Source organism: Anomaloglossus baeobatrachus, chromosome 1 (assembly GCF_048569485.1).
Source record: "Anomaloglossus baeobatrachus isolate aAnoBae1 chromosome 1, aAnoBae1.hap1, whole genome shotgun sequence".
Classification (NCBI taxonomy): Eukaryota; Metazoa; Chordata; class Amphibia; order Anura; family Aromobatidae; genus Anomaloglossus; species Anomaloglossus baeobatrachus.
This window is the reverse complement of record NC_134353.1, coordinates 646,639,827-646,665,998: the sequence shown is the minus strand read 5'-3', so window position 1 is coordinate 646,665,998 and position 26,172 is coordinate 646,639,827. Positions and strand designations below refer to the sequence as shown.

General features: G+C 46.1%; 1 protein-coding gene and 1 long non-coding RNA gene across 4 annotated transcripts in view; one reads left to right on the top strand and one right to left on the bottom strand.

Moving 5' to 3' along the window:
* The window catches only part of LOC142246626 (uncharacterized), a 181,834-nt gene that overhangs the window by 1,615 nt on the left and 154,047 nt on the right, over positions 1–26,172 (top strand). Inside the window, exons 2-3 of one of the 2 annotated variants that reach the window (XR_012724910.1) lie at positions 2,860–2,931; positions 3,644–3,767. This is a non-coding gene — a long non-coding RNA (uncharacterized LOC142246626). Of the gene's footprint in view, positions 1–2,859; positions 2,932–3,643; positions 6,034–26,172 lie in introns of those variants that run through there. The other variant, XR_012724909.1, reaches the window with a different exon arrangement.
* The window catches only part of ADCY4 (adenylate cyclase 4), a 272,900-nt gene that overhangs the window by 150,605 nt on the left and 96,123 nt on the right, over positions 1–26,172 (bottom strand). Inside the window, exon 1 of one of the 2 annotated variants that reach the window (XM_075319669.1) lies at positions 908–1,092. The exons of the other annotated variant lie outside the window; for it this stretch is intronic. The gene's annotated coding sequence lies outside the window, so the exon portion shown is untranslated. Of the gene's footprint in view, positions 1–907; positions 1,093–26,172 lie in introns of those variants that run through there. 2 annotated transcript variants of the gene reach the window in all.

Sequence of the window (26,172 nt, the reverse complement as noted above, 5' to 3'; positions counted from 1 at the left end):
TGCTTTTTTGCTGCTTTTTCAACTGCAGCATTTAATGCCAAAATGGATGTGTTCTGCTTTTCAAGCAAAGTCTATGGGAATTTGGGTTTCTTGTGCGCACTATGCTGTTCAAAATGCTGCCTTTTTGTGGCAGAAATTTGGGCAAAAACTCTACTTTTCAAAGAAGCAACATGTTAATTGTTTTTGCCATTTGCGTTTTGAACTACAAAGCAGAGTTTTTGCCCAAATTTCTGCCACAAAAAGGCAGCATTTTGAACAGCATAGTGTGAACAAGAAACCCAAATTCCCATAGACTAAGCTTGAAAAGCAGAACACATCCATTTTGGCATTAAACGTTGCAGTTGAAAAAGCACCAAAAAATCAGGTAAAAAGCAAAGTGCGGACATAGCCTAAGACTTTAGAGAATCAGTGTAACCTCAGAAATATCACAGAACTGGACGACTCCTTTGCTTTTCTAGTGATTCAGTCCCTTAGCTCAGGAACTGTTGCAGTAAATGCTCAGATCTGAAGCAGGACAGGAGGTGATCTCTGAGAAATCTGTAGATCCTTACAAACTTCAGCATTGATCTGGCTTCCCCATCAGCAGCACACTCCTCATATCCTTGCCCTATCCTTGTGGCTTTCATACCTTTTATTTATATAGCTCCGACATATTCCAAATACTTTAGAATGAAGCAGAGAAAACAACAACTAAAGTCAGGGAACAAAGCAACAAAATGTAATGTAGACACTGCAGGAACCTACAATCTAATTACACTTCATTCCCATTACAAGTCAGTTCTATGTAGGACATAACCTAATCAATTGCCATTCTATGAAATACAATCCACAGCCCAAATGAATCATCTTCCCTCCAACAGCACAGAGCTTCATTAGTTACAACACCTCTTCCCCACTCCCTTCTCACCAGTTAGGAGCTGCCAGCCCTTGTCCTCCCAGCATCAGCTTGGTCCCTCTCACACCAGCTAGGTAATAGATCTCAGTCAAATGCTTTTCTTTCTCCTTCCCTCTCTTCCGAGATTGCCTCCAGGTTGCCTCTAAACTGAATCTTCAAAGCCGAGAGTCCCTCCCTAATCCTCATCCCTCCTTCTGCCTTCCTAAACCTTCTCGCTCACATTTCTCTGGGTGGCAACTCTTTTCCTTTTTTGTATGTCTCTTAATGTTGATTGTATGTCTCAGTTTATGTGTCCCTAACAGTCTCTTTGTCTCCCTTCCCTTCCTTGCTTTGCCAGCCCCCCTTCCCTTTCAGAGCTAATTAGTTGTCATTAGCAGAGTTTATTAGTATTTTCCATCTTTGTTTCTTGTTGTCTGATGTCTGACCCACCCTGTGGTTTCCTGTGTATTTTTTAACTCTTCCATACTGTGCCGTCCTAGAGAACACTCTGATATTCCAGGTTTAATCCTTTGCAATCAAGGCTTGGTTGACATACCTCCATCGCATTTTGAGATCCAATCTGGTATTTCTGTGCTGACAGACGCCTTCTTCCTGTCTCACATCACAATCTATTCCAGTGCTGACTGATACCCTCATCCTGCCGAGCACTTTCTACGCTATCTGCTTGTAAACAGATCATTTGCACTAATTGTACTTTTCTTCTTTTCCAAATATATTTTGCACTAAGTAAAGTTTTATCAACATTTCAGCACATAGTATGTGACCTTATTGAGCAAGGAAAGCTTCATGTGCATACATTCAAACTTATTCATAGGTCCTTATTACTGATGAGCGAGCACTACCATGCTCGGTAGTTGTAAAGAGCAGTTGGACACTTGGACGGGCTTGGCTCGTGTACCGAGTATAATGGAAGTCAAAGGGAAATTCGGGCCGATCTTCCAGAATAATGCTCGCATCTGCCATTGACTTCTATAAGGGTGCGTGTCCATGATCAGTGTTTGCAGCGTTTTGGATGCAGCGTATTTTCACTGCGTCCAAAACACTGCATTGTACAGTACAAGCACAGTGGATGGAATTTCTAGAAATGCCATGCCCACAGTGCGTATACGACCCGCAGCGAAAACTGACCTACGGTGCACCTTTCTGATCCGCAAGCATGTCAATTCTTTGCAGTAAGTCGCAAGCGTCCTCCGTAGGGACAACACAAGCGAGAGACCGCAGTGCCCCGAACCCTGATAGAGGGCATGAGCAGCTGTGGTCTCCTGCGTAGAAGACACACGGCCCCGCAGGTCAGGACCCGCCATGTCCAAGACGCACTGGATCCTGATTGTTAACACGTAACCTTGTACTCGGCACACAAGACGAGTTCGTGCAAGTGTGCGACTACTCGTTACGAGCTCCGAGCACCCGAGCATGATAGTGTTCGCTCATCACTAGTCCTTGTTGACCCAACTAAGGCCAAAAAGTGTCCTTTTGGCCTCCCTTGGTCTGGTGTGTGCCATCGCATGATTTTATTTTTCATTGTATAGGAAAGCGCAGTATTTTTTCTCCAGGTATATCAATCTTGATTTCTGTCAGTCTGACACGAGTTCTAGAGCTGACTACAACTAAGCATTGCCAAAGCAAAATACAAAAGTACAAGCAATAATTATATTGTTTTGTCAGCACACAATGTCAGCGGATGTGCTACAGCTGGTATGGCAGAACACTGTGTCAGAATGCCCAATGACGCCAGTCATGTAATGCCATTAAAGAAAAAAAAAAATCTGTTTGCCAGTAAAACTGGTTATGACAAGACCTTTTTCTAGCAAGGAAAGAGTTAAGAGGCCATTTTTAAAGAGCAACGCAGCTAAGTCTGTCTGGTAATGGGCTTCCGAGTAATTAAGGTGTGATACTGTGCAGGCCCCTCAATAGGAATCCATAATTATCTTCCTATCTGTGGCATTTGATTTTGTTTTAATTAGATGTCGTGAAAAGCAGAAGACATGAAGGCAGAGAGTATACCACAGAGAGAGGGAAAGCAGAGACTCAGACAGGTAAGAGGAGGATGAGATGGAAGCATAGGTATAACATGGATGATTAGACCGACAAGAGTGCTGAGGACTTGAATTGCTCCCAGTATATTTTAATGGCTGACAAAAATAAAATAAGTGATGTTACGATGCAAGCTTTCGATGTTTGCAATCTCATTTATTATATCTGTTAGCCATGAAAAGGAGTCATATCTACTAGATTATTATTTTGTTTCTCAATCTTTTCTCTACTGGCTAACACAGTACCAAAAGCTTTTTTCTGGGAACTTCAGAGTCAGGCATGAGCCTGGGATGGAGATGAAGCACACAGGCAGAGGTGCGAGCTGATGACTACAGGCGTGTAGGGAAGAGACAGTCGTGGCACAGCGCCACAAGATGCAGCCAATTTATCTGCTGATTTTTAATTACCAGATTCATTTGGAAATGAGCCCAGAGGAGAATAGAAGCAGCTCCGTCTTCCTGCTATCTCCCTCTCATTCTCTCCTCAGTTTCTTCCATCCACCGTCTTGTCTCATCTCGCCTGTCCACTGTTCCCAGAACTATTTGCACTTGAGTTTGTCTGTTTGCCTGTCTCCATTACATGTCTGAAGGGCCTTCTCTGTCCTATTTCCTCTTCCCCAATCCCTGCCTCCTTCTATTTGTTAGGTCGGGTAATTTTACTATTACCTGTCATGGAGAATAAGACTATTCTTCACTCTTCACCATCTCTCTCCAGGTTTCCAGGTTTTCAGTCTCACCTACGCATGACGGAAGGAGTCAGCCAGGATTCAGAACTTTACGTGAGGGTGTCAGAAAAATCATCTGCTCTACACCTGAGAGGCAGAGGCCTATGGAATGAGGTAAAACCAGTCACTGCTTTAGAGAAGACAGACTATAGCGCCTCTCTGGTATCTATTTTTAACCCTTTGTCAGACAAAAAGAATTCATGAAAAGGTCAGCAGTTGTGGTGAGGCAACAAGGAACTATGAGTGTTGGGTTACCACAGATTACAGGAGAAGCTGCTTCAATGATGAAGAGGTTGTTGTTGTGCGGAGTTAACTCTTCTCAATCTGCAGCGCACCTTGAAGATGCAAGAGGATTTTTTTCCAAACCATATAGAAAAGTGTATTACCTTTAAGCCTTTTAACCGACCGAGTATCAATTGTAAAGAAATGAAGCATTGGCTGGTTTTGGTCACTGATAAATTACAATGTGACGTTGTTTTGGAAACATTAGGATGACACATGACTGACAGAATTTAATTATATGTCTTTTTGTTTTTCTTTAATGTCACAAAACATTTCGTATTATTTACATGTTCCTTCCATGCCCACAATATAAAGAAATAGATAAAAAAGATTAAATTCTAGTTATTAACCTGTTAAATGGCTTAATTTAGAATAGTGTAGAATTGTAGGAGAGCAAAATATTAATAATTCCTGGACGATGATTATTGTATCCTGAAGATAATGTACATGTTTGTATTCTGCTCTGAAGACATTCAATATATCACATACCATGAAAACATTAAACATAGAGACATATATCACTCTATGGTCTTCACATTACAGTATATGTCATTAGTTTTTTGGAAGGTAGCCATGCACCTAAGAAAGCTGTGGACTGAGTATTCATTTGTCCAACAACTATTCCTTCTGAACACCCATACACCTGCATACTTGGCATGTGTTCTTAAAGGGAACCTGTCATGTGAAAAAAACAAAAAATAAACGCTATTAAACTGCAGATATGGCATTAATTTCCAGGTTATTAGCATGTTGAACCTGCCAGGTGCACACACTTAGAACTTTGCTGCCGGGAGGAAATTAACTTTATTCCTCTCGGCAGCTTTGGGCTGCCAGTCATAGGGGTGTTGCCAGCACTGGTTCAGTCACTCCTCAGAGTATAGTGAGTGACAGCTGTAACTGCTCCCCCAATACTGACTGACATTAAAGCTCATTGCTGGGAGGAATGAAGTCCATTTCCTCCCAGCAGTAGGGCTCTAACTGCCGGTACCAGGCAGGTTAAAAACGCTATTAACGTGCAGATTAACTCATCTGCTGGTTAATAGCGTTGATTACGTGAGAGGTTCCCTTTAATAGGCAGAGGAGAATAAGCAGCTGCCACCTCTGGTGGTGGCTTATCTCCCCGTGAAAACAAAATATCATGCATGTTGATATCCAACATACCCTGCTCATCTTTTAACCAGCATGTGTCATTGGCGGAGAGTTGAGACAAACTAATACACATTAGGTATTCAGTAGGTCCCAATGAAATTGAAAGGTTCTATTGGCATTCATCTAAGGCCCCCTTCACACGTCCGTGATACACGTGCGTGTTTGGTCCATTTCTGTATATACCGGAGACACGGCCAAACGTGCACCAATGTTATTTAATGTTTGAGGACACATGTGCGTTTTTTATTAAGGTCCGTGGGTCCGTGTGCGTGCTACGTTTGTGTCTCCGTTTTGCACGGATGCATGTCCATTTTCAGCACGCAACACGCAGCACGGACCCAATTAAAGTCAATGGGTCTGTGCGCACATCCGAGTGACACGGACGCATCTCTATTTGCTCCCTGTACGTTTTGTGCTTTTTTCATGTGATGTCGGTCTTTTTTCTTTTTCTGTTTCGTTCTCTCCTTCAGTCCGTCGGTCGGTGGGTTTCTCTCTGTGTCTGTCGGTCGGTCTCTCTGTCTTATCTGTCCCTCTCGCTGTCTGTCGGTCAGTTCCCCCCCCCCCGTCTCCCATACTCACCGTTCCCCGATCTCCGGCGCGGCGCTTCACGGCTGTTCTCTAAACTCCGGCGGCTTTTCCTCTTTTGAAAAAGCCGGCCGCTCATTAAACAATCTCGTATTCCCTCCCTGCTTTCCCCGCCCACCGGCAAATATGATTTGTTGCAGTGAGACACGCCCACACGCTGAGTGACAGCTGTCTAACTGCAACCAATCACAGTTGCCGGTGGGCGTGTCACTATGGAGCAGAGAAATAAATAAATAAATAATTAAAAAAAATGGCGTGCGGTCCCCCCCAATTTTAATACCAGCCAGATAAAGCCATACGGCTGAAGGCTGGTATTCTCAGGATGGGGAGCTCCACGTTATGGGGAGCCCCCCAGCCTAACAATATCAGTCAGCAGCCGCCCAGAATTGCCGCATACATTAGATGCGACAGTTCTGGAACTGTACCCGGCTCTTCCCGATTTGCCCTGGTGCGTTGGCAAATCGGGGTAATAAGGAGTTAATGGCAGCCCATAGCTGCCACTAAATCCTAGATTAATCATGTCAGGCGTCTCCCCGAGATACCTTCCATGATTAATCTGTAAGTTACAGTAAATAAACACACACACCCGAAAAAATCATTTATTAGAAATAAAAAACACTAACAAATTCCCTGGTTCACCAATTTAATAAGCCCCAAAAAGCCCTCCATGTCCAGCGTAATCCAGGATGGTCCAGCGTTGCTTCCAGCTCTGCTGCATGGAGGTGACCGGAGCTGCAGAATACACCGCCGCTCCTGTCACCTCCACACAGCAAATGAGGTGAGTAGCACGATCAGCTGAGCTGTCACTGAGGTTAATCGCGACACCGCTGTATCGAGTGACAGCGGGTAACTTCAGTGACAGCTCAGCTGATCGCGCAGCTGTCTTCATTTACTGTGTGGAGCTGACAGGAGCGGCGGTGTCTGCTGCAGCTCCGGTCACATTCATGCAGCAGAGCTGGAAGCGACGCTGGACCATCCTGGATTACGCCGGACATGGAGGGCGCAAAAATCTGTCTTCTAGGAGCTACGCAAGGTTCACGGCAGCCAGCCATATATAGACAAGAAGCAAGCAGGGAAAGGATCCAGCTCAGACTCCAAGGATTTGAATAAAAGGCATTTTTTTACTTCATCTACCATCTGTCAGTGTTATCAGCCGGTGTCATTATACCTTTTTGGATAAATTCTTTTTAACAAAGTTGAAATAAAGAAATGCCTTTTATTCAAATCCTTGGAGTCTAAGCTGGATCCTTCCCCTGCTTGTTTCACTCAATCTGAGGGATTGAGAGAAGGGACACCACTCTGCTCCCGGGACTTGTCATAGGAAGAGAACTATAGAGCCAAGATTTAGTGGACCATGAGTGACCTGGGGGTTTGAGCCTGCCTGAGGCCGAAAGAACAAGGGCTGATACCCAAATACTAAAGAGACTGGATGGTGGAAGATGGACACCTGGTAGAACAAGGAAGGCCATTCAAAAAGGGTAAGCAGGTGACATTTTTGAAAGTTGAAGGAAGTATCAAATACAAAGCAGCTTTGTTTAAAAATCACTGTGACATAAATTTAAATAAAATTAAAATAAACAGTTATAAGATATAAAAATTTTAAAAAATATATAAGGTGTATATGTAGACCGCCTACATATAAACCTTATATATTTTTTAAAATTTTATAACTGTTCATTTTAATTTTATTTAAATACAAACTATCTGTCACCCTAAATACCAGGTTTTGCAATATATCTGTATCTATGATAATATCGTTCTTTTGAAATGACTAAGATCCCGCCAATTTTTTTCTATGAGGGAGGATCCATGACATCTATTCCTATGCACATACAAATACCGGCTTATCTCTTCTGACTGTATTACCCTGTCATTTGATATTTGTCCTGAAGAAGGGGGCTGTGACCCTTGAAACACATAGACTTGTATCTTCTGTTTGAATAAAAAGACATGGATTATTAATATCTGCCTTCTGGAATGGGGATGAGCGCGGCATGACACTCGTTTTTTCCTGAACAACTTCGAGGCTGGTTTTCATATGAGCACCGCCATAGTGGGCACAGGGGTCTTTAGCAGACCTCCGGCTACTATAGGAACCCGTTTATACCTAGCAATCCAGTTGAGGGAAAAGAACTAATATGCTGTAAATGCCGCTGTCAGAGATTTACAGCAGGATTTAAGGAGTTAGCAGTGAGCTGCTGTTGGAGGCAAATGATGACAATAATAGTATACATCCATTATCTGCCAGCAATGTGCAGGCTCACCTTCTGAGCCTGTTTCAAAGAGAGGAGGAACCCAACATTTGATGTATCACTACATCACATGTCAAGAAAGAGTAAAATTTGATCTCCAGCATTACCTCATCCTAACAGTTATTTACCCTAGTGTATGATATATTCTTATTTCATAATGTTGAATATTTTTCTACCATAATTCTGTAAAGTACATTTAAATAAATGGAAATGTATACAGCTGATATGCAGGAAATAATCTGCACAGGCACAGCTACAGTATACTGTATGGGGGATAAATTGCAGATGTTTAAATAAGATGAGGAGGTGATTTCAGACTATCCCAGATGTCCATTAGACAGTGACAATGAGCTGTCATTTTTGCGCCCTTTCATTTCTCTAATGCCCACAATGGGCAGAGATTTCTTTGGAGCTGCACCACAGTCCGCCATCTTAGAGCATATGCTCAGTGCTATCTTTAACCACACCAATGCCAGTCGCCATCTATAATTTTCCAGAACACTCAGATCTTCTGACGGCAAGGTTTGATCTGGCCAACTACTCCAAGTATAGAGTGCCATGGGGTGGTAATCGTGGGTGAGGTATTGACTCCAGACGCCCCGTCATACACCATGGAAAAGCTAGTCCTGGTTAAGTGTATGGGCTTGTGTCATGTGGGCTCTAAACCCGTACTGGCTGCATATTGCCACTGACTTCGGCTGGCCAGCACCCGATGGCGACTTGTTCTCACAAGGAGACCAACAGTTTGTTTCAAACAACAACTCTTTACTCAACAGTTAAGTCTCTGCATCAACTTTTTTACTGGGCATATTAAGACATAGTCCTAGTTCTCCCTGGGTTGTTTCAGATCTTACTGGTCCTGTAAGTTCCAGCACAACCCAGCACAGCTTTACAATACAACTTGTGAGAGTCAATTACCTTTGCAGTGGCTCCACATCTAGTCTCCTTACAGTGGTGAGTATCATGGGTCCCATCACCATGCTCAGAGTAGTGCCTGCGCTCTCAGATGCTTGGGAAGAATCTGCTCTGATAAGCCGACTTCAGTCACGCCAGTTGGGATAAACTTGTTAGCTCGATGGCTAATGGACCTAGTAACTAGAATCCTGTCCTCCGGCTTCTACTGCTGTTCAGTACGAGGATTGGTCTCTCATTTCACTCAACTGTCAAGGTTCACAATATCTCATCTCCGGGCTCTTTCTTTCCATTACAGCCACAAGTACCCCATTATATGCAACCTACATGATCTATAGACTCTCTGTTCATAACTGTCAGTAATTATATCTTTAATCTCCTCTCCAAACGTAAATGAACTGACTCTTATAGAATGAACCATCTCTTACCTGATCAGCAAACCCCATCTATTGTGGGCTAGTCCCAACACTTAACTGTTGAATACCCTATGGTTTGGTAACTTCCTGCACAAGTTGTATGCCATACTTCACATTACACATTATCGACACCACATTTCCAAGTTACACTATACATTACACAGGAACGCATTAAATACATCAAAGTGCATTATAATCCACACATTATCATCAGTTCACATAACATATATACACAAAAGATGCAAGACATTATTCACATGACACTACACGACACGATTTGTGTCTTCAGGGGCAGGAACATGACAGCAATATTTCAACACTCTTACATAACTGCAGACTTGTCGTTTCAGAATGGACAACCCTTTTAATGAATAAACACATAATACATAGTATGTTATCCAAAAATTAGTTCCTAGAGAATGCCTTCTTAACAATACTCCTGAGTGAAAATTAAGATGCATTGGCATAGCTGTGCCACGAATAGGTGTAGAGTTGCTCTCTGAATATTAACTGGTGGCACAGCAGCTGAACTACTGACAGCCTCAGGGTCTTCTGTAATGGTGGAAAATGCAATAAAAATGTATTTTACTTCATAAACAGAGTAGGTAGTGAAGAGCGGAAGGTTATTCCTTAGCTCTGGGGGCTACAGTGGTGAATGGAGAAATATGTGAGTTCATGTATATGTATTATATTCATGTCAATAGGCAAAGTGCAGTTTTCCTGGATTAGACTGGGTTACGCCAGCTGAAAGTGGCTGTGTATAGGCGGATGTACAGTTTATGCAGCGGTACAAACTAGAGGATTATGCTGCACATAGCATATTATGGAGTTGTTTAACTAGCATCTAGTTAGTATAATGTTAGCTTTTCAATGATATCATGCAGAATTATGGAGAGATTTAGGCGGTGTTCACATGGTGCGCTCATAGCATTACAGCCTTTCATCTCTGTTTCCTCCGGCCGAGTACAGACTGTTCCGAATTTTATTGCACCCAGTTGGCTTATAGAAGGAGACCTGTAGGGAAATGGAATTCCCTCCATTGTTCTCCAGTCTCCTGTTGTACTGCCCATCTAGCTAGGAAGACCTATTTTCTATGGGAGCAGTTTCATTATTATATTCTGTAAACTTGGTGTAAAATATATAGTAATTCTTGTAACAGCCACAAGCCTGCAACATGCTGATAATCGATGCCTACCTCTGGCAGCTGAAGAAGGCTGGATTGGCTGTGATAAAAGCGCACAATAAAATAATTTTCGTTCTGCGAAATGAAATCTTGTCATATTGCTGAAGAAGCGAAAACGTGTCACTCCAAGGCTGGCTTTAAGATCATATCCAAGTCACCTGTATGTGCTGAGTAGGAATAAAATATGTATCACCATGTTACTTGATTTGTACATTCTGTAGTACCTGATCTAACTAGTACATGTCATTTCGTCACGCCAGTCTAAACTGCACAAAAGCTCTGCGCCACCTCTGTCCCTGACTTTCCTCTTTCATTCCATTCACCATGGGAGTTTGCTTTTCTATTCTTTCACTGCTGGAATTGTCACTAATTAAAGTCCCTCCACACATGGAGGCCTGAAAAGTTTCCCAGAATACTTTGCTAGACTCCATTTGCTAATGAATATAGGAGCAGCGGTAACTGTATGGTGCAGGGACAGGAGAGGGCACAGTGAGTGCTATGGTGTACTGTAGGTGGGTGGAGGTGAACTCTTAGTAAGGGAGGGTCGTGACGGGAGACACGTTGAATATTCTATTTTTGACGTCCAACATTGCAAGTGATTCGGTGTTAAACACTTCCATTGTTCCTGAAATGTGGTGCATTTCTTTTAGCATTCAACACTTGATTTTATTAATTTAATTGATAAAATGGCTATACAAAGATTGCGGCATGGTGTTTGTAGGATTATAATTGTGAATTATTTTTTAGATTGACTACATGCAGACATCCAATAAAAGTTGGAGTCATGCAGAACAGCATAACCTTATCACTGTAGGTGGCACCCATAAGCCACTGTTGGTGGTCACCTGCAGATTTTGTAGCATGGCCAAAATGAAATCGGATAAATTTAGTTTCAGTTATTTTTGCTAGTCATTGTGAGGTCATAAACAGGTATGTCTCAGGTTCTGCTTTTTAAAGTCATGTTTGTTAGGTCAACTTTAATTTTAGAAAAAGTTTAGAAAATTTATCAAGGCAAATAGTTTAGTGTTTCACAATAATCAACCAATAATCAATAATTACAACTGTGCTATTTTGAAGGATTAGATAAAAAAAAATAACCAACTATGCTATCATGAAGGATCAGGTAGAAAATGAACCACCATCTTACCAGGGAGGTTCACATAGAACAGGGGTGCACCACCTTTTTTAATCCAGAGGCCAAATGGTGTGATTCAAGCGGTTCTTACAGATTCTACTGAACTCGATGTTAAAATCATATCCGATTGGCAGAACTGGCAAGAATAAGATGGGACACCTCCTGCACTCTCCTGCAGCTGTACTTACTCTCCTAACTAGGCCCTATACAGTCTCCTCAACTGTTGCCAAGCAGGAACCTGTGACTCTGAGGAGGTAGGTGGGAGATGCTAGCCCCACTGCTGCACTAATACGACACTAGGGTAGGAAAGAGAAACAGGGGAGACAATAACAAATGGGATAAAGTTCAACTCCAAGAGAATTCCTCAGCAGAACCTTCCACCAAGGCGGTCAAAATACAACTGGATTGTATAATCATTGCTGGGAAACACAACTACTTAAACCTAAAAGGGCGTGGCTGCAAAGCAGCTGCTGCTGACATACCCTGCAATGAGCTGCTGGCAACAACACTGACATTAACTCATTAAACACCAAAAGAAAGGAAACTTCGTTTAAATTTAGAGTCCCAGATGGAAATGACAGGCTCCAGGCCTAAAGCTGTCACTAATCTCTAAGGCCCTCTTCACACGCACGTGCCTCCGCTACATGCTAGGTCCATTCCCGCATGTACCAGAGACACGGGCACACGTATACCCATTAAAATCAATGGGTATATGTGCACGCACGTTTTCAGCCATTGGCCCATGCCTCCGTGTGGAGCAGACGTGTGCCCGTGTGCTCCATACGGAGACATGTCCGTTTTTTTCCGGCACCACGGGTGTCACGTGGCCCGTACCACACGGGTGTAGTGTGGATGCGGTCCCACGTGACACGCGCCGGAGAAACACACGTGTCATTGTAAAAATAAAAAAAACACATACTCACCTCCACCAGCCCTGCAGTCTCTGCCGCGGCTGTCACCTGCATCCGTCCCCCAGTGAATTTGAACAACGCATCTTCTTCACTGGGGGCCGGAAGCAGCATCAGCGGGGCGTGGCCTGTGCCGGACACTGTCATTCAGCACCACAGACAGCTCCGTAAGAATCAGGTAAGGCAGGACTTTCCGTTCTCCATGTGTTATTACTAGTGATGAGCGAGCATGCTTGTCACTACTCGGTACTCGCACGAGTATCACTGTACTCGGGCTGCTCGGCGGGGACCGAGTAATCTCGCGATACTCGTGCTTTACTCGTGGTCTTCATTTCTGCATGTTGGCGCTCTTTTGAGAGCCAGCCCTCATGCAGGGATTGGCTGGCAGACCACTGCAATGCCACAGCCCTGTTAGTTGTGGAATTGCAGTGATTGGCCGGCCTGCACAGCGTCACCGAGCCTTTATATCGGCCGGCGCGCTGTGCTCTGCTCACAGCTATTCTGACAGTGAGTGTAGGGAGAGTGTCGCTGATTCAGGGAAAGCTTTGCGGCCCTTTATAGCTTTTTCAGTTGCAGGGCTGCAAACAGTGTGACCAAAAGTCCTTCTCAGGACTATTCTAGTTGTATACAGGCAGGCAGGGTATAGCCAGGTCGGAGTACAGTAGCAGAGTCCTTCTCAGGACTATTGTTGCTATATACAGGCAGGGTATAGCCAGGTCTGAATACAGGCTAGTGACCAAAAGAGTCCTTGTCAGGACTATTGTAGCAGTATACAGGCAGGCAGGCAGGCAGGGTAGTGGTGACCGTATACCAGCCTTCATATCTGGGGCTGGTGTACACAGTGTAAAACAGTCCAGATAGTGTCTGACTTGTCTGTACTGTAATTGTCGCTCCCCAAAAAAACCTGTTAGTAGGTTATTATTGCGTCCGTGCTTGGTTTTTAAAACCGCACGTGTGTGCCTGTTGGTGGCAGCGTACAGGTGCACTGGTGTGCGTTTACCAAACTATTATATAACGCACAAGTGTAGTGTATAATACACGTCAGTCAGCAGTGGCTGATAGTGTCAGAGTTCTTAATTTTTGCTCCTAAAACCTGTGTTAGGTTATTATTGCGTCCGTGCTTGGTTTTTAAAACCGCACGTGTGTGCCTGTTGGTGGCAGCGTACAGGTGCACTGGTGTGCGTTTACCAAACTATTATATAACGCACAAGTGTAGTGTATAATACACGTCAGTCAGCAGTGGCTGATAGTGTCAGAGTTCTTAATTTTTGCTCCTAAAACCTGTGTTAGGTTATTATTGCGTCCGTGCTTGGTTTTTAAAACCGCACGTGTGTGCCTGTTGGTGGCAGCGTACAGGTGCACTGGTGTGCGTTTACCAAACTATTATATAACGCACAAGTGTAGTGTATAATACACGTCAGTCAGCAGTGGCTGATAGTGTCAGAGTTCTTAATTTTTGCTCCTAAAACCTGTGTTAGGTTATTATTGCGTCCGTGCTTGGTTTTTAAAACCGCACGTGTGTGCCTGTTGGTGGCAGCGTACAGGTGCACTGGTGTGCGTTTACCAAACTATTATATAACGCACAAGTGTAGTGTATAATACACGTCAGTCAGCAGTGGCTGATAGTGTCAGAGTTCTTAATTTTTGCTCCTAAAACCTGTGTTAGGTTATTATTGCGTCCGTGCTTGGTTTTTAAAACCGCACGTGTGTGCCTGTTGGTGGCAGCGTACAGGTGCACTGGTGTGCGTTTACCAAACTATTATATAACGCACAAGTGTAGTGTATAATACACGTCAGTCAGCAGTGGCTGATAGTGTCAGAGTTCTTAATTTTTGCTCCTAAAACCTGTGTTAGGTTATTATTGCGTCCGTGCTTGGTTTTTAAAACCGCACGTGTGTGCCTGTTGGTGGCAGCGTACAGGTGCACTGGTGTGCGTTTACCAAACTATTATATAACGCACAAGTGTAGTGTATAATACACGTCAGTCAGCAGTGGCTGATAGTGTCAGAGTTCTTAATTTTTGCTCCTAAAACCTGTGTTAGGTTATTATTGCGTCCGTGCTTGGTTTTTAAAACCGCACGTGTGTGCCTGTTGGTGGCAGCGTACAGGTGCACTGGTGTGCGTTTACCAAACTATTATATAACGCACAAGTGTAGTGTATAATACACGTCAGTCAGCAGTGGCTGATAGTGTCAGAGTTCTTAATTTTTGCTCCTAAAACCTGTGTTAGGTTATTATTGCGTCCGTGCTTGGTTTTTAAAACCGCACGTGTGTGCCTGTTGGTGGCAGCGTACAGGTGCACTGGTGTGCGTTTACCAAACTATTATATAACGCACAAGTGTAGTGTATAATACACGTCAGTCAGCAGTGGCTGATAGTGTCAGAGTTCTTAATTTTTGCTCCTAAAACCTGTGTTAGGTTATTATTGCGTCCGTGCTTGGTTTTTAAAACCGCACGTGTGTGCCTGTTGGTGGCAGCGTACAGGTGCACTGGTGTGCGTTTACCAAACTATTATATAACGCACAAGTGTAGTGTATAATACACGTCAGTCAGCAGTGGCTGATAGTGTCAGAGTTCTTAATTTTTGCTCCTAAAACCTGTGTTAGGTTATTATTGCGTCCGTGCTTGGTTTTTAAAACCGCACGTGTGTGCCTGTTGGTGGCAGCGTACAGGTGCACTGGTGTGCGTTTACCAAACTATTATATAACGCACAAGTGTAGTGTATAATACACGTCAGTCAGCAGTGGCTGATAGTGTCAGAGTTCTTAATTTTTGCTCCTAAAACCTGTGTTAGGTTATTATTGCGTCCGTGCTTGGTTTTTAAAACCGCACGTGTGTGCCTGTTGGTGGCAGCGTACAGGTGCACTGGTGTGCAATTTCCAGAAACTTTGATATAACGCACAAGTAGTGAATATACACGTCAGCAGTGCACAGCATTGCAAAATGCGCAAGGGCATTGGCAAGGAACAAGGAAGTGGACGTGATGGTGGTGCAGGCAGAGGCCGAGGTCGTGGGCAAGCTCTAATTTCGCCACAACAAAGGGCCACATCTAGTCGCTCGCACGTCCTGTCCCAAATTCTTGGGGACCGCAGCAGTACACCGCTCTTGAACCAAGACCAGTGTCAACAGGTTGTTAGTTGGATAGCGGATAATGCTTCCAGTCAGATTGGCACCACCACAAACACTCTGTCTTCCACACGGTCAAGTGTCAGTAGCCGTGATACTGCACCGCACATTTCTGAACCTGATCCTCCTTCCTACCACCAGGCTGAGTACACGTCCTCCTCGGACATTAATGATCCCACACTTGGACACTCGGAAGAGCTGTTCACGTTTCCATTCACACATTCTGGCCTCTCGCCAGCTCATATTGAAGTGGGTCATGAGGAGATCGTCTGTACAGATAGCCAAATATTTGAGCAGCCACGTTCTCACGAAGTTGGCAACGTGTCTCAACAAGTGGTGGACGATGATGAGACACAATTGTCAGCAAGTCAGGAGGAGGAGCAGGGTGCGGAAGAGGAAGACGACGTGGTGGATGATCCAGTAACTGACCCAACCTGGCAGGAGGATATGCAGAGCGAGGACAGCAGTGCACAGGGGGAGGGAGGCGTAGCATCACAACAGGCAGTAAGAAGCAGGGTGGTGGTCCCAGGCAGAAGTCAGGCAACCGTTCCCCGTAACAACACGACGACACAAGGTGCCTGTACAAATGTTAGGTCTTCACGAGTCTGGCAGTTTTTTAAGTTGGATCCAGATGATTCAAAAAAGGCCATTTGCAACACCTGCCGTGCCAGCATCAGCAGGGGTACCAAAACTAGCAGCCTGACCACCACCAGCATGATCAGGCACATGTCAGCCAAGCACCCGACTTTGTGGGAAGTACAACAGAGTCGAGGAGCAGTGCTTGCTGATGTCACTGCTACGTCTTCGCTGGTTGTGCATGCGAGCCAATCCTCTGTCCATGCTGCCTGCGAACAAGCCTCCTCCACTCCTGCACCTGCAGTTGCCTACGCAGAAAGAACACCATCATCAAGCACGTCCTTGTCCCAGCGCAGCGTTCAGTTATCCATTCAGCAAACCTTTGAACGCAGGCGCAAATACACTGCCAACACCCCACATGCCACAGTTCTAAATGCTAACATTTCGCGACTGCTTGCGCTGGAAATGTTGCCTTTTAGGCTGGTGGAGACAGAAGCATTCCGTGACCTGATGGCGGCAGCTGTCCCACGTTACTCGGTCCCCAGCCGCCACTATTTCTCCCGGTGTGCCGTCCCCGCGTTGCATAACCACGTGTCACAAAACATCACACGTGCCCTGAACAACGCTGTTTCACCCAAAGTCCACCTAACCACAGACACGTGGACAAGTGCTTGTGGGCAAGGCCGCTACATCTCGTTGACGGCACACTGGGTTAATATTGTGGAAGCTGGGACCCAGTCTGAGCGAGGGACGGAACACGTCCTTCCCACACCAAGGTTTGCAGGCCCTACCTCAGTCAGTGTTTCACCCACACTCTACAGCTCCGGAATGTCATGCTCTTCAGCCTCCTCCTCCTCCTGCGCATCCTCATCCACTGTGCCCTCCACACCAGTCACAAGCTGGAAGCACTGCAGCACTGCCTCGGCGAAGCGGCAACAGGCTGTGCTGAAGCTAATCTGCATAGGTGACAAACCCCACAATGCAGAAGAGCTGTGGACAGCTCTGAAACAGCAGGCAGATCACTGGCTCACACCTCTGAACCTAAAGCCAGGAAAGGTCGTTTGTGACAATGGCCGGAACCTGGTGGCGGCTTTGAGGCGAGGCCAGCTGACACATGTTCCATGCGTGGCCCATGTGCTCAACCTCGTGGTTCAGCGGTTTATAAAGTCATACCCAGAGCTGTCTGATCTGCTGGTAAAAGTTCGCCGCCTGTCTGCACATTTTCGAAAGTCACCTACTGCTTCAGCCGGCCTTGCCGGCTTTCAGCGCCGTTTGCATCTTCCGGCTCACAGACTGGTGTGTGATGTCCCCACGCGTTGGAATTCAACTCTGCACATGTTGGTCAGGATATGTGAGCAGAAGAGGGCAGTTGTTGAGTACCTGCATCACCTAAGCCGTCGGGAAATGGGTCAAACTCCACACATAACACCTGAGGAGTGGAGATGGATGTCAGACCTATGTACCATCCTCCAAAACTTTGAGGACTCCACCAAGATGGTGAGTGGTGATGACGCCATTATTAGCGTCACCATACCGCTACTCTGCCTTCTAAAACGGTCCCTTTTGAAAAACAAACATGATGCATTGCAGGCGGAGCGCGATGAGTTGCAGCAAGAAACAGTAGTGGGTGTGGGTGATAACACACAGCCCAGCCTCGTCTCATCACAACGTGCAGTGGAGGACTATGACGAGGAGGAGGATGAAGACATGGAGCAACTCTCCGGCCAAATTGAGGATATGACATGCACACCAGTCATATCCTCGATTCAGCGTGGCTGGCCAGAGGACAGGGTAGATGAGGAGGAGGAGGAGGAGGAGGAGGAGGAGGACAGCATGTTCAGTCATCTTGTTGGTCAGGCTACTGAAGTCCTGGCTGTTAAGAGTCTGGCGCACATGGCTGACTTTATGGTAAGCTGCCTGTCTCGTGACCCTCGCGTTAAGAACATCTTGGCCGACAATCATTACTGGTTGGTAACACTGTTAGACCCACGCTACAAGGAGAACTTTTTGTCTCTTATTCCCGTGGATGAGAGGTCAACCAAAATGCAGCAGTTTCGGAAGGCCATACTCACGGAAGTAGGCAAAGCATTCCCCTCACAAAACGCTAGCGGCATAGGTCAGGAATCAGTGGACAACCGAGGCGTACAGCCGAGAGAGGCACAAGTCCAATCCGCCAGAGGTAGGGGAACAGTCTTTAAGATGTGGGACAGTTTTCTCAGCCCCTCACGTACCACAGCCCCTGAGGTGCGGGGTAGTGCCACAAGAAATCCTAAGTTTGCCCAGATGCTGAAGGAGTACCTTGCAGATCGAACAACTGTACTCCGACATTCCTCTGTGCCTTACAATTATTGGGTATCCAAGCTGGACACGTGGCATGAATTGGCTCTCTACGCCTTGGAAGTCCTGGCCTGCCCTGCTGCTAGCGTTTTGTCAGAGCGTGTTTTTAGTGCCGCAGGTGGAATCATTACAGATAAACGCACCCGCCTGTCAACTGAAAATGCTGACAGGCTGACTCTGATAAAGATGAACAAGGGTTGGATTGGGCCAGACTTCACCACACCACCAGCAAATGAGAGCGGAATTTAAAGTTTGCCATGTACCTCCACTCACCCATGGGTACACTTCTCGACTTTGGATAATCGCTGGACTGCTCCTCCTTCTCCTCATGCGCCATCATGATGACCGTTACAATAGTTAGGTCTTTGTTTCAGGTATACCCCCAGTGGTAAATTTTTTCGCCCATTCTTTGCAGAATGGACATTACAACGACAGGAGACCCGCTCCTTTGCAATGGGAACAATGTTTTGAGGCCCTCATGCACGTCTCTACCCAGGGACAACGTGGAGCCTCCCAATTTTTGGCTGCCCTGCCTAAGGGCTATACTGAAATACACCCACTTCCTTAAAATGGACACTTAATGTTTTGAGGCCCTCATGCACGTCTCTACCCAGGGACAATGTGGAGCCTCCCAATTTTTGGCTGCCCTGCCTAAGGGCTATACTATAATACACCCACTTCCTGACAATGGACACTTAATGTTTTGAGGCCCTCATGCACGTCTGTATGCAGGGGCATTGGTGAACCTCACAATTTAGGACTGCCCTGGCAAAGGAAAATACTACAAAGACTCACTTCCTCAAAATGGGCACATTAGACTCAAGAGGCCTTCATGTACGTCTCTTCTCAGGGACATCGGAGTGCCACACAATGTTTTCACGTAAAATCTTTCATGTATTGATCTCAAAAAGTAACATACACCAGATCTATCTCACTATTGGGTATGTGCCCTTAACATTTCCGCCATGAAAAATCATTTTGGGGTCATTTTGGAAGGTTTTCTGGTGAGTCCGTAAAAATGGCGTAAAACGCGGACAAAATTGTTCACAGCTGTGACTTTTGAGTGATAAATGCTTCAAGGGGTCTTCCCCATGCTGTTGCCATGTCATTTGAGCACTCTTCTGAGACTTTTGTGACATTTTTAGGGTTTCTCCATGCTGCCGGGAGGTCATTTCACAAAAATACTCGGGTCTCCCATAGGATAACATTGGGCTCGTTGCTCGGGCCGAGTACACGAGTATCTTGGGAGGCTCGGCCCGAGCTTCGAGCACCCGAGCTTTTTAGTACTCGCTCATCACTAGTTATTACGTATAACACACGGAGAACACGAATGTGCCAGAATGTGCCACAAAGACGGCACACGGGGAGCAAACCACCCCTTTAATACGCACGTGAAAAAACGGTTTGTTTTTTTCACGTGAGTGTGAAGGGGGCCTAAAACAACAGGGAGACGTCTGTGACAGTACCCCACCTTTAATGAGAGGCCTCAGGACTATAAAGTCATATCATTCACTTCAACATGTGAACAGGCTCTTTTGGTTACCAGTTACGCATACTGGAGGCAGTGGTAATGATGTAGGCTCTAGAAACACAAACACATCTCTGGATCAAGGACCTGTGGACAACGTCATGGGCATGAAGTACTGGGGGAAGCTGCAGCCATACAGCCATAGGGTTAAGAATGTCTGTAACTCTAAAGGAATTGACAAACCACAAGCCTAGAGCCCAACTCTTCCACCAGGTGTTTTTAGTGGTCACCCATACGTACTCATTCTCACCCAGGTCTGAACCTAAATGTTTGTAGCAGAGGAAAAACTCCTGACAGAACTGACAACGGAAGTGTCTCTCCATCCTTTCAACACCTTACGCTCCAGTACCGCACACTTAGAGGATCTACTGGGGTCGCACTGAAGCCTAATCTTCCACTCAGGTGGAGGGAGTGCTATGTCATTTATTAGATACCTTGGTAGTTACTACTAGCGCACTGAGTGGCGGGTTTTTAATAAGTACAGTAAAAATGGTAGCACCCAAGCACTTGCTTTCACAAAAAATGCCCCAACTGACTAATTCTCCTGATTGCCAGTCAATCACAGGGTTATGGCTTTTTAACCACGGAAGGCCCAATACGATGAGAGTGGACAGACCCTCCAAGACATAACAGGAAAGACGTTCACTATGAAAAGGGACTACCCAAGGGTTGATATTCGGTACCGTATGGGTGAACTGCCTCTGGCAGAGGGGAGCAGAGTCAATAGCCTGAATGGGAATGATTTTGTTGATGCACTGCGAGTCAGACCCCAAGTCTGAGCAAAGCAAAAATACACCAGAAAAGCACCTGCCTTGCTGTTCACAAGGACAGAAACCGTCCCTGTCTTCCCACCAATAACCACCTCTGCTGTAATGGTGAACTGGGACGTGTAGATGGAGGAAATATACTGTCAGAGTTCCGGGTTTTCCAGTTTTCTTTTGAAAGAGCTTGCCCTTTGTTAACATGGAGTTTTCTGTTCTGTTGCCCTACTTCCTGTCCATCTGCATAAAAGCCGCCCCTAAAGCTTAGTCCAGTGCCTGAGTATACTGTTTCCTGTGTGCTCCTGCCCTGCTGCTCTTGGTGCCTGATTGTTATTTGGATCCCCTTGAAAAACAACCGACACCGACTCTGGACTTCATCTGGTCTCATCTAGCTGTGCCTGGACTCCATTTGCCGTCTTTGGTCGGTACTTCTGCCCGGTTCCTTCCGTTTCTTAACCGCTCTGGACTCATACCGTACGGACATTTTTGGACTTACCTATTGCCCTTTTGTGTCCCGGCTGCTGCGCATTTAGGCCTTCTGGGGTGATTGCCAGACAGTCCCTGTATAGGGGTTCGCTCTTGGTGGTCTCCCTGGGGGAGTCCGGTGCGCGGTCCCGGGAATTCCCTTTCGCTCCGACCCTGGAAGGTATTTCCTGTGTGTATGTTCTACTGTGTTTTTCTGTTTATGTACATATTGCTGGTTGCATATTATAAACATCTTGCACCAAGAACTCGTCTCTGGTTGTCATTGCCCTAACGCAATCGAAATCCTCAGTACATACAATAGTATTACATTATACTCAGGCCCATAAAAGGATTTCGCTGGGGCAATGACTGAGACACGAGTAGATCAGCTCTTCTCCATGATTAACTCATTGCAGCAGGAGATGGAGGCGGTGCAAACTAAGCTTAGAGATGTGGAGGTACAGCTGGGCCATGATCACCAGGTACTGGGTCCGGCTATTCAGGATTTGCAAACCCGAGCGGAGGCTCAGGAAGCCGCCCCCACTACGTCCGTATCAGCGGCCGGTATGCCTAGGTAACCCCCATTTCGTTTCAGTGGTGATCGTAGTCAGTTTCGTGGATTTGTTAACCAGTGTATACTGTTTTTTGATGTACATGCTGATTATTACCGTTCTGACCGGTCAAAAGTGTTATGTATAATCATGTTGTTAATCTCCCGAGCACTGGCTTGGGCTAATCCTATGATAGAGAATCGTGATATCCGTTTAAATCACCTGGATGACTTTTTAACAGCAATGGCGCAAATGTTTGATGATCCTAATCGCCGTGCTACCGCCGAATCAGCTCTCCTTTCCTTACGTCAGGGAAAGCGGTCTGTCATCGAATATGCCACTGAGTTCAAAAGGTTAGTGGTAGACACCGACTGGAGAAACAATGCGTTATTGTCAGTTTTCAGAAAGGGTTTGTCCGGTACCATCAAGGACGAGTTAGCTCCTTCCGAATCTCCACGGGATTTTGAACTGTTTCTCCAACACTGTGTGTGTATCGATACCCGCTTGACGGAACGTAGACAGGAAAAATGGGCAGCTGTAAACCGGGTAACCAACTTTGCGTTTCCTTCTAGAGAACCCGCTCTCAAGACGCCACGGGAGGCCGAGGATGTTCCTATGCAAGTGGACTCTCTACAAAAGCGAGAGACCAACGAACGTCGTGAACACCGGCTCCGTGAGCGTTTGTGTTTCTATTGTGGTCAATCGGACCATTTTCTGATTGACTGCCCAAAACGTCCAAATCGCCCAAATAAGGTACTGGCAGCCATGGCAGAGTGTGACAACACGGACGCAGAGTCCGATATCTCCGAGGCAAGTGGACACCTGGATGCGGTATTTCCCTTGACTGTAATGTCTACTTCACCTAAGGACTCAGAAGGGAAATACACCCATTGCTTGCTTCCCATTCAGATCCGGTGGGAGGGACAGTTAATTCCTACATCTGCTATGATAGACTCTGGGGCAGGGGGAAATTTCATGGACTCTTCTTTTGCCAGGAAACACGGTATCCAGACTCAACGAAGATCCTCACCGGTTACCATGGAGACGGTAGACGGTTCTCCATTAGTTTCTGGACCAGTTGATCGGGAGACAGTACCCCTAGAATATGTGATGAAACCAGGTCAGCAGGAGACCGTTGTTTTCATGTTAATTTCTTCTCCCCATTTTCCTATAATTTTAGGAATTCCTTGGCTGCGGTCTACAAATCCAGTCATCGATTGGGAGACTAAAGAAATATCCTTCCCACCGCAGAGTGGTCCGACCATTAGTCCAACTGTACCGGTTCCAGTAACACCGAATGCGGAGGGCACTGTACAGGTACCTGTTCTACCCCCGGTTTATCATGACTTCGCTGATATATGCGACAAAAGAAAAGCAGATCGGCTTCCCCCGCATAGACCGTATGATTGTCCCATAGACTTACTCCCAGGGGCAGAGATCCCGTTTGGTCATGTCTACCCGTTGGCGGCACCTGAGTTACAAGCACTAAAAGATTACATCGATGAAAGCCTAGCCAAGGGATTTATTCGCCCTTCTACCTCACCAGCAGGGGCACCCATCTTTTTTGTGAAAAAGAAAGAGGGGACTCTGAGACCTTGTATCGACTACCGGGAACTAAATAAGATAACCATCCGGAACCGGTATCCGTTACCGTTGATTCCCGAACTATTGGAGAGAGTACAACAGGCAAAGATATTCACTAAATTGGATCTCCGTGGGGCATATAATCTACTCCGCATACGTCCCGGGGACGAATGGAAAACAGCCTTCAGATGTCGGTATGGACATTATGAGTATCTAGTGATGCCCTTCGGACTCTGTAACGCTCCTGCGGCTTTCCAACACCTAGTCAACTATATTTTTAGGGATATAATGGACCAATTCATGGTGATTTACCTGGATGATATCTTGATCTTTTCTGATTCCCTACAGGAACACCAGGAGCACGTCAAGACAGTACTTACCCGTCTGAGGGATAACCACCTGTATATTAAACTGGAGAAGTGCGAATTCCATTGCTCGCAAATACAATTTTTAGGATATGTCATCTCTCCTCAGGGACTGAACATGGAGTCTGGCAAGATACGAGCAATTCTAGACTGGCCGGAACCGGGAAACATCAAGGAGGTACAACGCTTTGTCGGTTTTGCCAACTTTTACAGACGCTTTATCCGTAACTTTTCAGAGATCGTCCGTCCTATCACTCTGTTAACCAAGAAAGGACAGAAGTTTGTGTGGTCTGCCCAGGCCCAGGAAGCTTTCAATCGTCTCAAGGTTTGTTTTACCTCAGCGCCAATACTAATACACCCGAATCCCGCACTCCCCTTTATTGTGGAAGTCGACGCTTCCGATTATGCATTAGGGGCTATCCTTTCCCAAAGGACTGGGGACAAGAGTCTCTTGCATCCGTGTGCTTTCTTTTCTCGCCGGTTGTCCCCTGCAGAAAAGAACTATGACATTGCGGACAAGGAATTGTTGGCGATTATTTCAGCTTTTAAGGAATGGAGACACCACTTACAGGGAGCTGCGCAGCAAGTGATAGTACTCACAGATCATCGTAACCTGGAATTTCTTAAGTCTGCCAGGTGCCTGTCTCCACGGCAAGCCCGTTGGAGCTTATTCCTTAACCAGTTCAATTTTATCGTTACATACCGTCCAGGTTCACGTAATGGGAAAGCCGATGCCTTGTCCCGAATCCACGCCATGGACTCCGTGCCTGGAACCCCGTCTCAGACCGTGTTATCAGATGGAGTAATCCAGGACCAGGACTTGTGGAAGGACATCAAGCTGGCCTATGATGGTGACGTATTTCTTGCTGCCCCCCCGAATGATGTGACTCTTGTCCTTCGGAATGGTGTGTGGTTGAGAGAGCGACGTATTTATGTCCCGGAGGCCGTAAGACTTCGGGTTCTCAAGTTGGTCCATGACTCCGTGTTGGCAGGTCATAGGGGGGTACAGAAGACGCAGGAATTTCTGAGTCGTTTTTTCTGGTGGCCAACCTGTTTAAAGGATGTGAAAGACTATGTCCACTCATGTGTGGTTTGTGCCCGGTGCAAGGTCCCTCGTGTGGCTCCCACGGGACTCCTTCAACCGTTACCCGTTCCATCTCGCCCTTGGGGATCCATCTCAATGGATTTTATTGTGGAGTTGCCAGTCTCAGGCGGTCACAATACCATTTTAGTGGTGGTGGATCGGTTGACAAAAGCTGCTCACTTTATTCCGTGTATCGGTCTTCCCTCAGCCGCAGAGACAGTGGATTTGGTTATCCAGAATATATTCCGATTGCATGGGGTACCAGATGAGATCATCTCTGACCGGGGCGTGCAGTTCACGTCTAAGTTCTGGAAGAGGTTTTGTTCGGCACTCCAGATTAATGTCTGTTTGTCTTCTGCATACCATCCTCAGACAAATGGGCAAACCGAACAGACTAATCAAACCCTGGAGCAGTACCTACGATGTTATGTCAGCCATCTGCAGGACGATTGGTTGAAGCTGCTTCCTTTGGCGGAGTTCTCGTATAACAACACTCAGAGCAGCTCCACTAAGGTAACGCCCTTTTTCGCTAACTTGGGTTACCATCCGAATGTTTTGCCTAGGTCACCGGTGGCGGTTTCGGTGCCAGCGGTGGAGGACAGATTGACGGAGCTACGACAGAATCTGGAGGTTTTAAAGGACACTATGGCTTCGGCTCAGGAGCGTTACAAGAAGTCGGCAGACACTCACCGGAAACAGGCACCCATGTATAAGGTAGGGGACTCGGTGTGGTTATCCACCAAAAACCTGAGATTGGGTGTTCCTTCGCAGAAGCTGGGGCAGAAATTCATCGGTCCGTTTAAGATCACCGGAATCGTGAGCCCTGTGGCCTGTCGGCTGAGGTTGCCGCACCATTTAAAGGTACACCCGGTCTTTCATGTTTCTCTACTCAAACCCGTTTCCCCTAATACGTTTCATGGTCGTATCGTGCCTCCTCCTCCGCCTGTGATGGTTGACGGCGAGGAGCAGTTCGTGGTTGAGGACATTATTGACTCCCGGCTCCATCGGCATCGGCTTCAGTATCTGGTACGTTGGCAGGGGTACTCCCCCGAGGACGATTCCTGGGAACCTGTGGGTAACATTCGAGCGCCCCGGAAGGTTGCTCAGTTTCATCGGCGGTACCCGGACAAGCCGGTCCCTGATCCGTCCTGAGGCCGTTTCTTGGGGGGGGAGTACTGTCAGAGTTCCGGGTTTTCCAGTTTTCTTTTGAAAGAGCTTGCCCTTTGTTAACATGGAGTTTTCTGTTCTGTTGCCCTACTTCCTGTCCATCTGCATAAAAGCCGCCCCTAAAGCTTAGTCCAGTGCCTGAGTATACTGTTT